The sequence below is a fragment of the Bactrocera latifrons genome, unplaced genomic scaffold (assembly GCF_001853355.1).
Source record: "Bactrocera latifrons isolate USDA-ARS-PBARC rearing strain unplaced genomic scaffold, ASM185335v1 scaffold_42, whole genome shotgun sequence".
NCBI classification, from domain to species: Eukaryota; Metazoa; Arthropoda; class Insecta; order Diptera; family Tephritidae; genus Bactrocera; species Bactrocera latifrons.
In genome coordinates, this window is record NW_017537068.1 from 1,481,196 (window position 1) to 1,490,209 (window position 9,014).

A 9,014-nucleotide genomic window follows, 5' to 3' on the forward strand; every position below is an offset into this window, starting at 1 on the left:
ACGTTGTATATTACATTAAAATTAAAAATTGATTTTACCTAACCTAGAGCCTTTACTTTTAGTTCACTTGCTCTCGATATTTATAGCACCATTTGACGGCGCTAATATACTGTGTGTCATATAGCGCGGACGACGTTTGCCAATACGAACAGATTTGGAGACCAGCTCAGTTTCTTGTTTACACAAATGTTGCGCTTTATTTATTTAGAAAATTCTTTCGATCTAGCCTTAGTAAATTAACACATTTTGGAGCTTAAATGTAGTCCATATTTATATGATATCTGAGGCGTTTTCGAACATACATACTTTAATACCTAAAGAATATTGAAAAACATACGCTTTATGTGGGAGAGGAAGATTTTGCCAATCTTAGAACTTGAAATAACTGAGACATGGTTAAACATTCATCAGAAGCGATAAATTAATATCAGATTTATTTATACAAAAATTAAATTTTTAAGTCAAATAATTGATGAAAGACTGATCAACTGATCAATACAGCTAGAAACTTCTTAAAAATTGATTTTGACTGTAGTATACAGCATAGAAAGATCTACTCTAGACTGGAAAGGTCAAAAATAGTGGAAAGGTTTTTCCTAGTACTTTAACTTGAAAAAAAGAACTTATTAGCTAACTTCTAATCTTTAAAAAATTTGAGCATTAAAAAAAAAAAGGTTGAATTTAGAGTAAAAATTTTAATTTTGAATATATGGTAGTTAACAAATTAGTATTCACTTACAAAATTCACAAATATCAAGAAGTTAATACTTAAGATGAGAATGTTTCATGACTGAAAGCAGAGAAAAAAATCGACTTCCTACAAGCTGTACTGCTGTAACTTCGAAAAACCTTTTTCGGCTAATAATGAAGCATACAAGTATGTGAAATGCATTAATTAAAATCAGTCAAAAGCGCACAATTATGATAAAAAAAAAAGCAAGAAAACGTTAAAATCAACTGCACCGAAGCTAATATACCCTTCACATTTCTTTTAGTAACTATATGTTCTTTTTGTATGGAACCTATATGCTATAGTAGTCCGTTCTGAACAATTTTTTTGGAGATTATATTGTTACCTTAAGCATACAAGCAATTAATTATGCGCTATAGTCAACCGATATGAACAATTTCTTCGGAGATTACATTGTTGTCTTAGGAAATAAGCTGTGCCAACTTTTGTAAAATTACTTTGTCAAATGTGAAAGTTTTCCATACAAGAACTTGATTCCGATCGTTCAGTTTGTATGACAGCTATACGCTTTAGTGGTTCGATATCGGCAGTTCCGACAAATGAGCAGCTTCTTGAAGAGAAAGAAAGACCTTTGCAAAATTTCAAAATGATATCTTAAAAACTGAGGGACTAGTTCGTATATATATACAGACAGACAGACATACGGACATGGCTAAATCGGCTCAGCTCAACATACTGATCATTTACATATATACTTTAGAGGGTCTCCGACGCTTCCTTCGTAACAAACTTAATCTACCCTGTTCAGGGTATAAAAAAAAAGCAAATAAGACAAATGTATTCTCTCAACCCGCGCTATAAAATTTTATAGGAAGGAAAAAAGGAGTATTGTAAGTAAACCACTCAATGGCCCCTTCAAATTATTTTAGTGGCAAGGGCGTCAACTGTCAGAAGTGAAGACACTAAATTACAGTTGCTATGTGCTTAGTGTTTGCACGTATGTATGTGCTTGCAAATGTCTGTATGTTTGTAGACGAGTGAGCGGAGGTACACATGAATTTTAAATACGTATAATTGAATAGAATCTATATATTATAGATTGACTTGGTGCATGCAAATACATTCAAAAACATGCTTAAACAAATGTATATATAGTATATACTAAGTATATACACTTGCATACATAATTCTTTAAATGAACACCCGCTACTTCAAATCTCGCGGTGCATAGTTCGTGCGACACATTGGCGTAGTCCCTTGACATTGAAATATACAACACTTGGGGATTACTATTGAGCTACTAGAAAGAAATAATTTACATATATGTGTATGTGTATACATATGTATGTTTGTTACAGAAATGTCATTTAAAAACAGTTCGTTGACATTCGCGTTGCCATCAAATGTAGTAACAGCAATGACAACATAATTAATTACACACGAAAACCTAAACTGCAGACTTTAATGTACTTGCAACATACATATTCACACAGATGTAGTAGTTGTTAATGAATAACATGCAACATGCAATTATCCATGTATTTCTTAAAAGATCAGAAATAGATATGGCGGCAAGAACATGCCACACTGGTACATATTTGTGTGTGTATCGCTGCGGATTGCCTCGTTTATGTAATTTATAGCCATACAAATCTCCATGTAATCGTAAGAAAATCTATTTTTAGTCTCATTTTGTCTTAATAAAGTAAGCCTGCGGCACTTTACACCCGTATTTATAAACAATTAAGTTTCAACAACAATTCTTCTTCGAGGCGCATACATTATTCCGTTAATCCTTTGGATTCAAATTTTTGATTTTTCAGCCATCGTAATGCTTCGTGATCTGTGGAACTTGTGCGCAATGCACATCTCTTAAAATAAATGGAACTTTGAATTCATAAATACATATTTGCATAAGTATACAACCTTTAAGTATATTTATACGTATATTCCACCAGGCCCTAGCGACACAATGGTGTAATCACACCTTGAACGTGGCTCTAAAAACTTGGTCTTAACAAACAATAACATAGTGAATGTTTTTCCAATCACCTGTATATTTTTGCTTTTAAGAATACTGAAAAGTGGACGGTGATAGTAAGCCACCTCAACCCAAGCAATAGGAACTCAATTTTCAGTTTAAACAGATATTTAAATACTTGAAAACCTTTTGCGGTCTTACAGAATATGTTGTAGCTCTTGGGCAGTCGATGTCGAATCGCCAAATATGATTGCAAAAGTTGAGTGATTCTTGGCCATAAGAGCTTCTCTGTTACAGAATCCAGTCATATTACCAAGGGCATATACCCATCTCTAATCTTCTACTTGTAGATTTCAAAACTTCCATTGTACTTATCCCTAATACAAGTTTGTCGAAGAATAATACAATATATATGCATTACGGCTGAATCTCAAAATAATAGGATTCTAAAAAGTTGGGTAGATAGTCCAATCGAAAGCCGGATTGACATTATTTCTTTCAATACCACTAAAGTTCTCAAAAGTTCTCTATGGAGAACCGTATATGTTATTTAGGAATTCTGAACTACAGCTAATCGTGGAATCTGGATTACAGGGCCTACTTCTTTTCACAGATATTTAAATATACTGCGCGGATTGTTTGTTGGAGACTAGATTAGATTCGATTAGATCTAATCTGGAGACTACTGAAACTACAAACATTTATTAAAACCGAAAATTCTTTAGCACTGTATCGAAGTATTAACCAAATAAGCAATGTGATCCTACCTTCTATCTTAAAAAGTAAAGAGCTTAACTAAATTTTAGGCACGTTTAATAAGTTGCTTTCGAGTGTAAGTTGATGCTGAAAATGCGGGAATTGTTTCAGCAACCAAAATCAGCAATCTTGACAGCTACTATAGTACTAAAATAGGTGAAAGCTAGAGAGGAAGACGAGAACGTATTTTTTTTTTTTTTTTTTGTCGAAGGCTAATTGCTATATTAGCCTTTCTGAATTTCCCATAACTAGCAGCGCAGAAAAACGAATGTAGGATTACTAGAGAATCAATATCAAATGCTCAGGCTACAACTCAGTACCAGGTCTTGAAGCTCTTTGATATTTAGTGTTTTATTCAGCTATCATTCTGCTTTTGATTTTAGAAATTCTAATTTATTTATTTTTAATTTTTCACCAAATCTATGAAAATTGCACCAACTGAACCCTTTTCAGTTTCAGTATCACCGAGTCCATCCAGTATCCAGTTTAACCTGTCAAATCGCGTGCATTGTTTACATTTCACCCGCTGATATAATAAATTTCAATAATTTATTTGTTTTTGCTAAAACTGTGAAAAAGTGGCTGCGATTGCAGATGTATTGAAGGGCACGCCGATTGCCACAAATAACTTTTAAAGGTAAGCAACGTTATTGCATAACAATATCGATGATGTCTGCACTAGAATTCTAAGTTTAAGCGGCGGCAATAAATTATAATATTGGTGCCATTTATTATAAGGAGAAATATCATTGAGCACATTTTTTTTCTTTGAATTATTAGACGCCGCCAGTGATGCTTATGTAAGTAAGCGAGCAACTGGCTGCCACTTTGCGAAATAGACGCTTGGAAAAATAATAAAATAGGTGCATTGGCAAATATTTTTTGGAAATAGAAAATGCTACAGCTAAACAATAGCACTGGAAGGAGAGCTCTCTTCTATTGAAGCGCCTGCTGCAGCCACCTACCAAATACGCCAGTGATTTCTGTCTCCTTATTGCCCGGCTGCTGTTGCATTAGCAAAGAAAGCTGAGAGGCGAAGAAGAAGAGGATGCCATGGTGCTCATCGCACTTACCATACCGTCAAAGCATTGTGCTGTCCGTCTGTCAGCTTGCTGCGCGAGCAATAACTTTTTGGGGCCAAATTACGGAATTCGTGAAACTCGTTGCTATTTTGCCTCCTCTAATCTTTGGTTTGGATTGTCTATGCGAATTGCGCATTCTGCTGCAGTGGAGAGTCATAATCGCACATTTTACGTAACATTTGCATTTAATAAATTATAATTTGCAATTTGTCGATTTCGGTCCGTTGCCGCCTGCGATTCGTGCCACAAATTCAAAATCGCAAGCGATCCGAATCTGATTGTGGCAACAAACAAAGAATCTGGCTAAACGTAGAGCGTGCGCGAATCCATTTACAGTGAGACCATAGAGACACCAAACAAAAAGTGAACAGGGACAGTAACTTCTGAATATCTCCCACTAAAGGCTTATATGAAATTTAGGATAAGGACTTGAATATAGACTACTTTAAAGTCGATCATGATTAACCCATCAGAGTTTAGCTGAAGCTCTAGGATGATGACCTAAGAGAAAGTTAACACAACTGCAAGAATATAAAAATTAGCGCTCAATTGATAATTTGAAGTATAGACTGAGAAGCGTAAGGCGATGTCCAGATAAAACCAATCTCCAATCTTAAAAACCTCAGAAGCAGTTTCTTGCATAGTTTTTTTCAAATAATAGAGGAATCTAATAGGGCACCTCTCTCTATGGAAGAGGCTTAAATTTTAGACGATTGGAGATCAAAAATCCACAAAGATTTAAAATGTAAATGGATTCATTTTCTTCTCTGAATGTGTTGCTAAAGCATTTCTCTGATAACCACCTTTAACCAACAAATATCCAAACATTTCTTATACGGACCACCCTATACAGTAAGCATTATAAGTACAATGCTTACCGCGGCAGATGCACTGCAAGCGTTTGCCTCTTCGTCAGCCTCCTAAGAAAACCCGTTCTTCCTTTTATACATTTTCACAGAAACGTGCAACACGCTCTATGCTGTAACAGAGCGTACACTTACAACACACACAAAGCGCTTGCTGGCATATCAAGCTGCAGTTCATGACCCCCACGCTGCATTGAAAGCGAGCATTGAAAATGGTACATCAACAAGTACTAGACTATAGTATAAAGCGAAGCACACGAAGACAAGCCTCGCAGTGATTTCTTACATCACCGCAACAAATCTGGCTGATTGCAATCGGACTTTTTGTTGTCTTCGATTTTCTGCTTAATTTATACCGTTCTTTGACGGAAATGACAATAAATATAATTACGCCGTAAAATGCTGTGTAACAAGAAATTTCGCTCGAGAGGTGGTATATGTGCATATAGATCCTACGAACACATTTGCTTACGAGCCTGAGAATAAATTTTTATACTACGGCATTATTTTAAGTAGATCAAGCAAAAAATGAATGTAGGTGATTTGTATCTAGATGACAACACAAACCGTTATCGCATGTCATGCAAATCGCAATGTGATGTTTCCGTGCTGAAAGCGATAAGCTGTTGAACTAAAAGCAATAAAGTTAAAGCCGAAGCTCATTTTGATGAATAGAAGATCGAACATTGATATAAGATCCAGTAAGTTCTTCCTGAAATTTTTTACCTCTAAAAAAAAAAAAACAAATAGGAATTTAAGGTTTAAAAGAACTGCTAATGAGGAGGGAAAAATGTGCAAAACTATTCTCTACTTTTTCTATTCCTGTTCGAAAATTGCGGCCACAGCTGAAATGGGAGGAAACTATACAGTGTTTGGTGGGAACTATGTAAAATAGGAACTATCAATGTGATATTGCTCAAATATTGAAAAATAACAACAGAGGAACTGCTGAATAAATCCTTTCGACAAATTTGCAAACAATATCGTAGTGGCTATTCAGCAAACTCAAACGACTGGTCCGTCAAACACAGAAAATTGTAAATTAATTTTCACCAAACTTAAATCGTTACACTTATTTAAATCTAAATAAAAAAATTAATACTTTTACTCTAAAGTCTTACTATTTTTGCTCATACTAGTATATACATATATGTACATTTGTTCTTGTAACTAGTGTACTGATGCTTTTAAAACATTATGGATCTAAAATGAAGAGTTGGCGTTGTCAAAAAGAAGTTGAACTGATCTAAGTGGAAGTGGAAATTTTTAGAAGTTTTAAGCAAAGCAAGATTGAAAGAATTAAGCGATATTGATTTCATTGTTGACATAAATTGGTGACTACATACATTTCTACAGATTTTAGATCTCGCTGCGAAGATAAGGTAAACAAACCCGTTGGTGAATTCGCCGAAATTTTGTCGGTATAAACTTCACCAGATTTTGTGATTTGCAGCATGCCATACACATACCTACATAATTACGTATACTGCTCTCTTCTAGTGTGTTCCAATTTTGTTTCCTCCAAACTGGCTTAGTAGCCGCGTCTGTTGGCATGCTTTAGTTTTCGCTTCGGCATAACAAATTGAACTAGTTTCTGCAGTTTCCAACTGTTGAGGCTGAGCTTTTGCGCCATTTTTGTGGCATGTTCTTGTGTATATTCAGCGTCGTTCTTATTTGATTTCTTTCACGTTTGCAATTCGCAATAGTTCGAAATACAGGGTGGTTGAAAGATTGAATTTTAATGCACATAATATTATATGTTATAGTGATGTTATATCCTCCTGGACAACTTGTGAAAACTTATGCTTGGACCACTTAGTAAGCTAATAAGCTGAAGGTTGTTTAGCTGAGAGGGAGAATTGTGATCGAATGAAGAGTTCGTGAGGTAGATAAGTTTGGTTCGCACTGGACAGTCTGTTATTGGTAAGAGCATGTGACTTAGTCTGAGAACAACCACGCATTTTATTGTCTTTCGGCATCCTTGGTTTGGCATATCTTGATGCAAACTATAAGTAATTTAAGACATCGCTCTTGACTTTAACGTCGATCGGTCGAAGAGAAGATCACTACAGACCTCTGACGCATTCAAGATGTTTGATAATAAATGCCATTTGTTCAACTCCAGCTATGAAAGGAATATGGTAGGCATTTTTGGCAACAATATTTAGCACGCCAACAAGAATTAGTAAAACGAATGTTTGCAAACTATTTTTTGCCAAGACCACCTTATATCTATACCAAGAACTTGCTTTTGCTATTGCTGATTTTAGCTTTTAGCGACCACAATTTGTTTTTATCGACCTTAAATTGCATGCCAACTTTCTATTCGTGCATTTGCAAATGCTTTTCTTTTAACGCGCCGTCAACAAATTGAAAATTTGTTCAGCTACAACCATAGTCCACTCAGTTACAATAATAACAATAAAAACAAGCAAAGAACAACAAATAAAATAATCCAAAAAAATGCATTGAAGTTTTAATTTTTAGCCGTTAACTAAGTGCACCCGCTGCATCACAGCAAGAGTGAAAGGCGCGGTTTAACAGCAACGTCAAAAACAATAACACCAAAATTAAAAGGAAATGAAATGAAAGTCAGCTGACCAACTTCATGTTAGCACTTAACCACTTACCTTGCCACATCAGCTCCTAATCTTAAGTCGTTAGTCTTTGGTTTGGTGTTGCAGTAAAAGGCAATTGAAATTGTACTGTTTTTGTTGTATTGCTTTTCTGGTATTTTCCGCTAATTGCTGCATTTCTTTATGCTAAAAGTACATTATAAGCGTAGAATATGGAATTTAGAAGTGAGTTTTTGTTAATTGCATATTTACTGCTTTGGACAATTAGTCGAACTGTCGAAAAAGAGAATGAATTATTAAAATTTGCTAATACAAATAACGGTACTTCCACACAAATTTTAAAATTTGTTACATATTTGCACTAAGTTCCTTTTTTCGCGATTTATGTTTTTATACTCTCGCAACAAAGTTGCTAAAGAGAGTATTATAGTTTTGTGCACATAACGGTTGTTTGTAAGTCCTAAAACTAAAAGAGTTAGATATAGGGTTATTAATACCAAAGTGATCAGGGTGACGAGTAGAGTTGAAATCCGGATGTCTGTCTGTCCGTCCGTCCGTCTGTCCGTCGTGCAAGCTGTAACTTGAGTAAAAATTGAGATATCATGATGAAACTTGGTACTCGTATTTCTTGGCTCCATAAGAAGGTTAAGTTCGAAGATGGGCAAAATCGGCCTCAAATGTCCAAATGTGCCACGCCCTCAAAATGGCGAAAACCGAAAACCTATAAAGTGTCATAACTAAGCCCTAAATAAAGATATTACTATTATAGCTATGTCAACCAAGCTCTACAGAGTCGTTTCCTTCAGGCATTTCCATATACAGTTCAAAAACGGAAGAAATCGGATAATAACCACGCCCACCTCCCATTATGTTGAAAATCACTAAAAGTGCGTTAACCGACTAACGAAAAACGTCAGAAACACTAAATTTTACGGAAGAAATGGCAGAAGGAAGCTGCATTCAGACTTTCTTTAAAAATTGAAAATGGGCGTGGCGTCGCCCACTTATGGACCAAAAACCATATCTCAGGAGCTACTCTACCGATTTCAATGAAATTCAGTA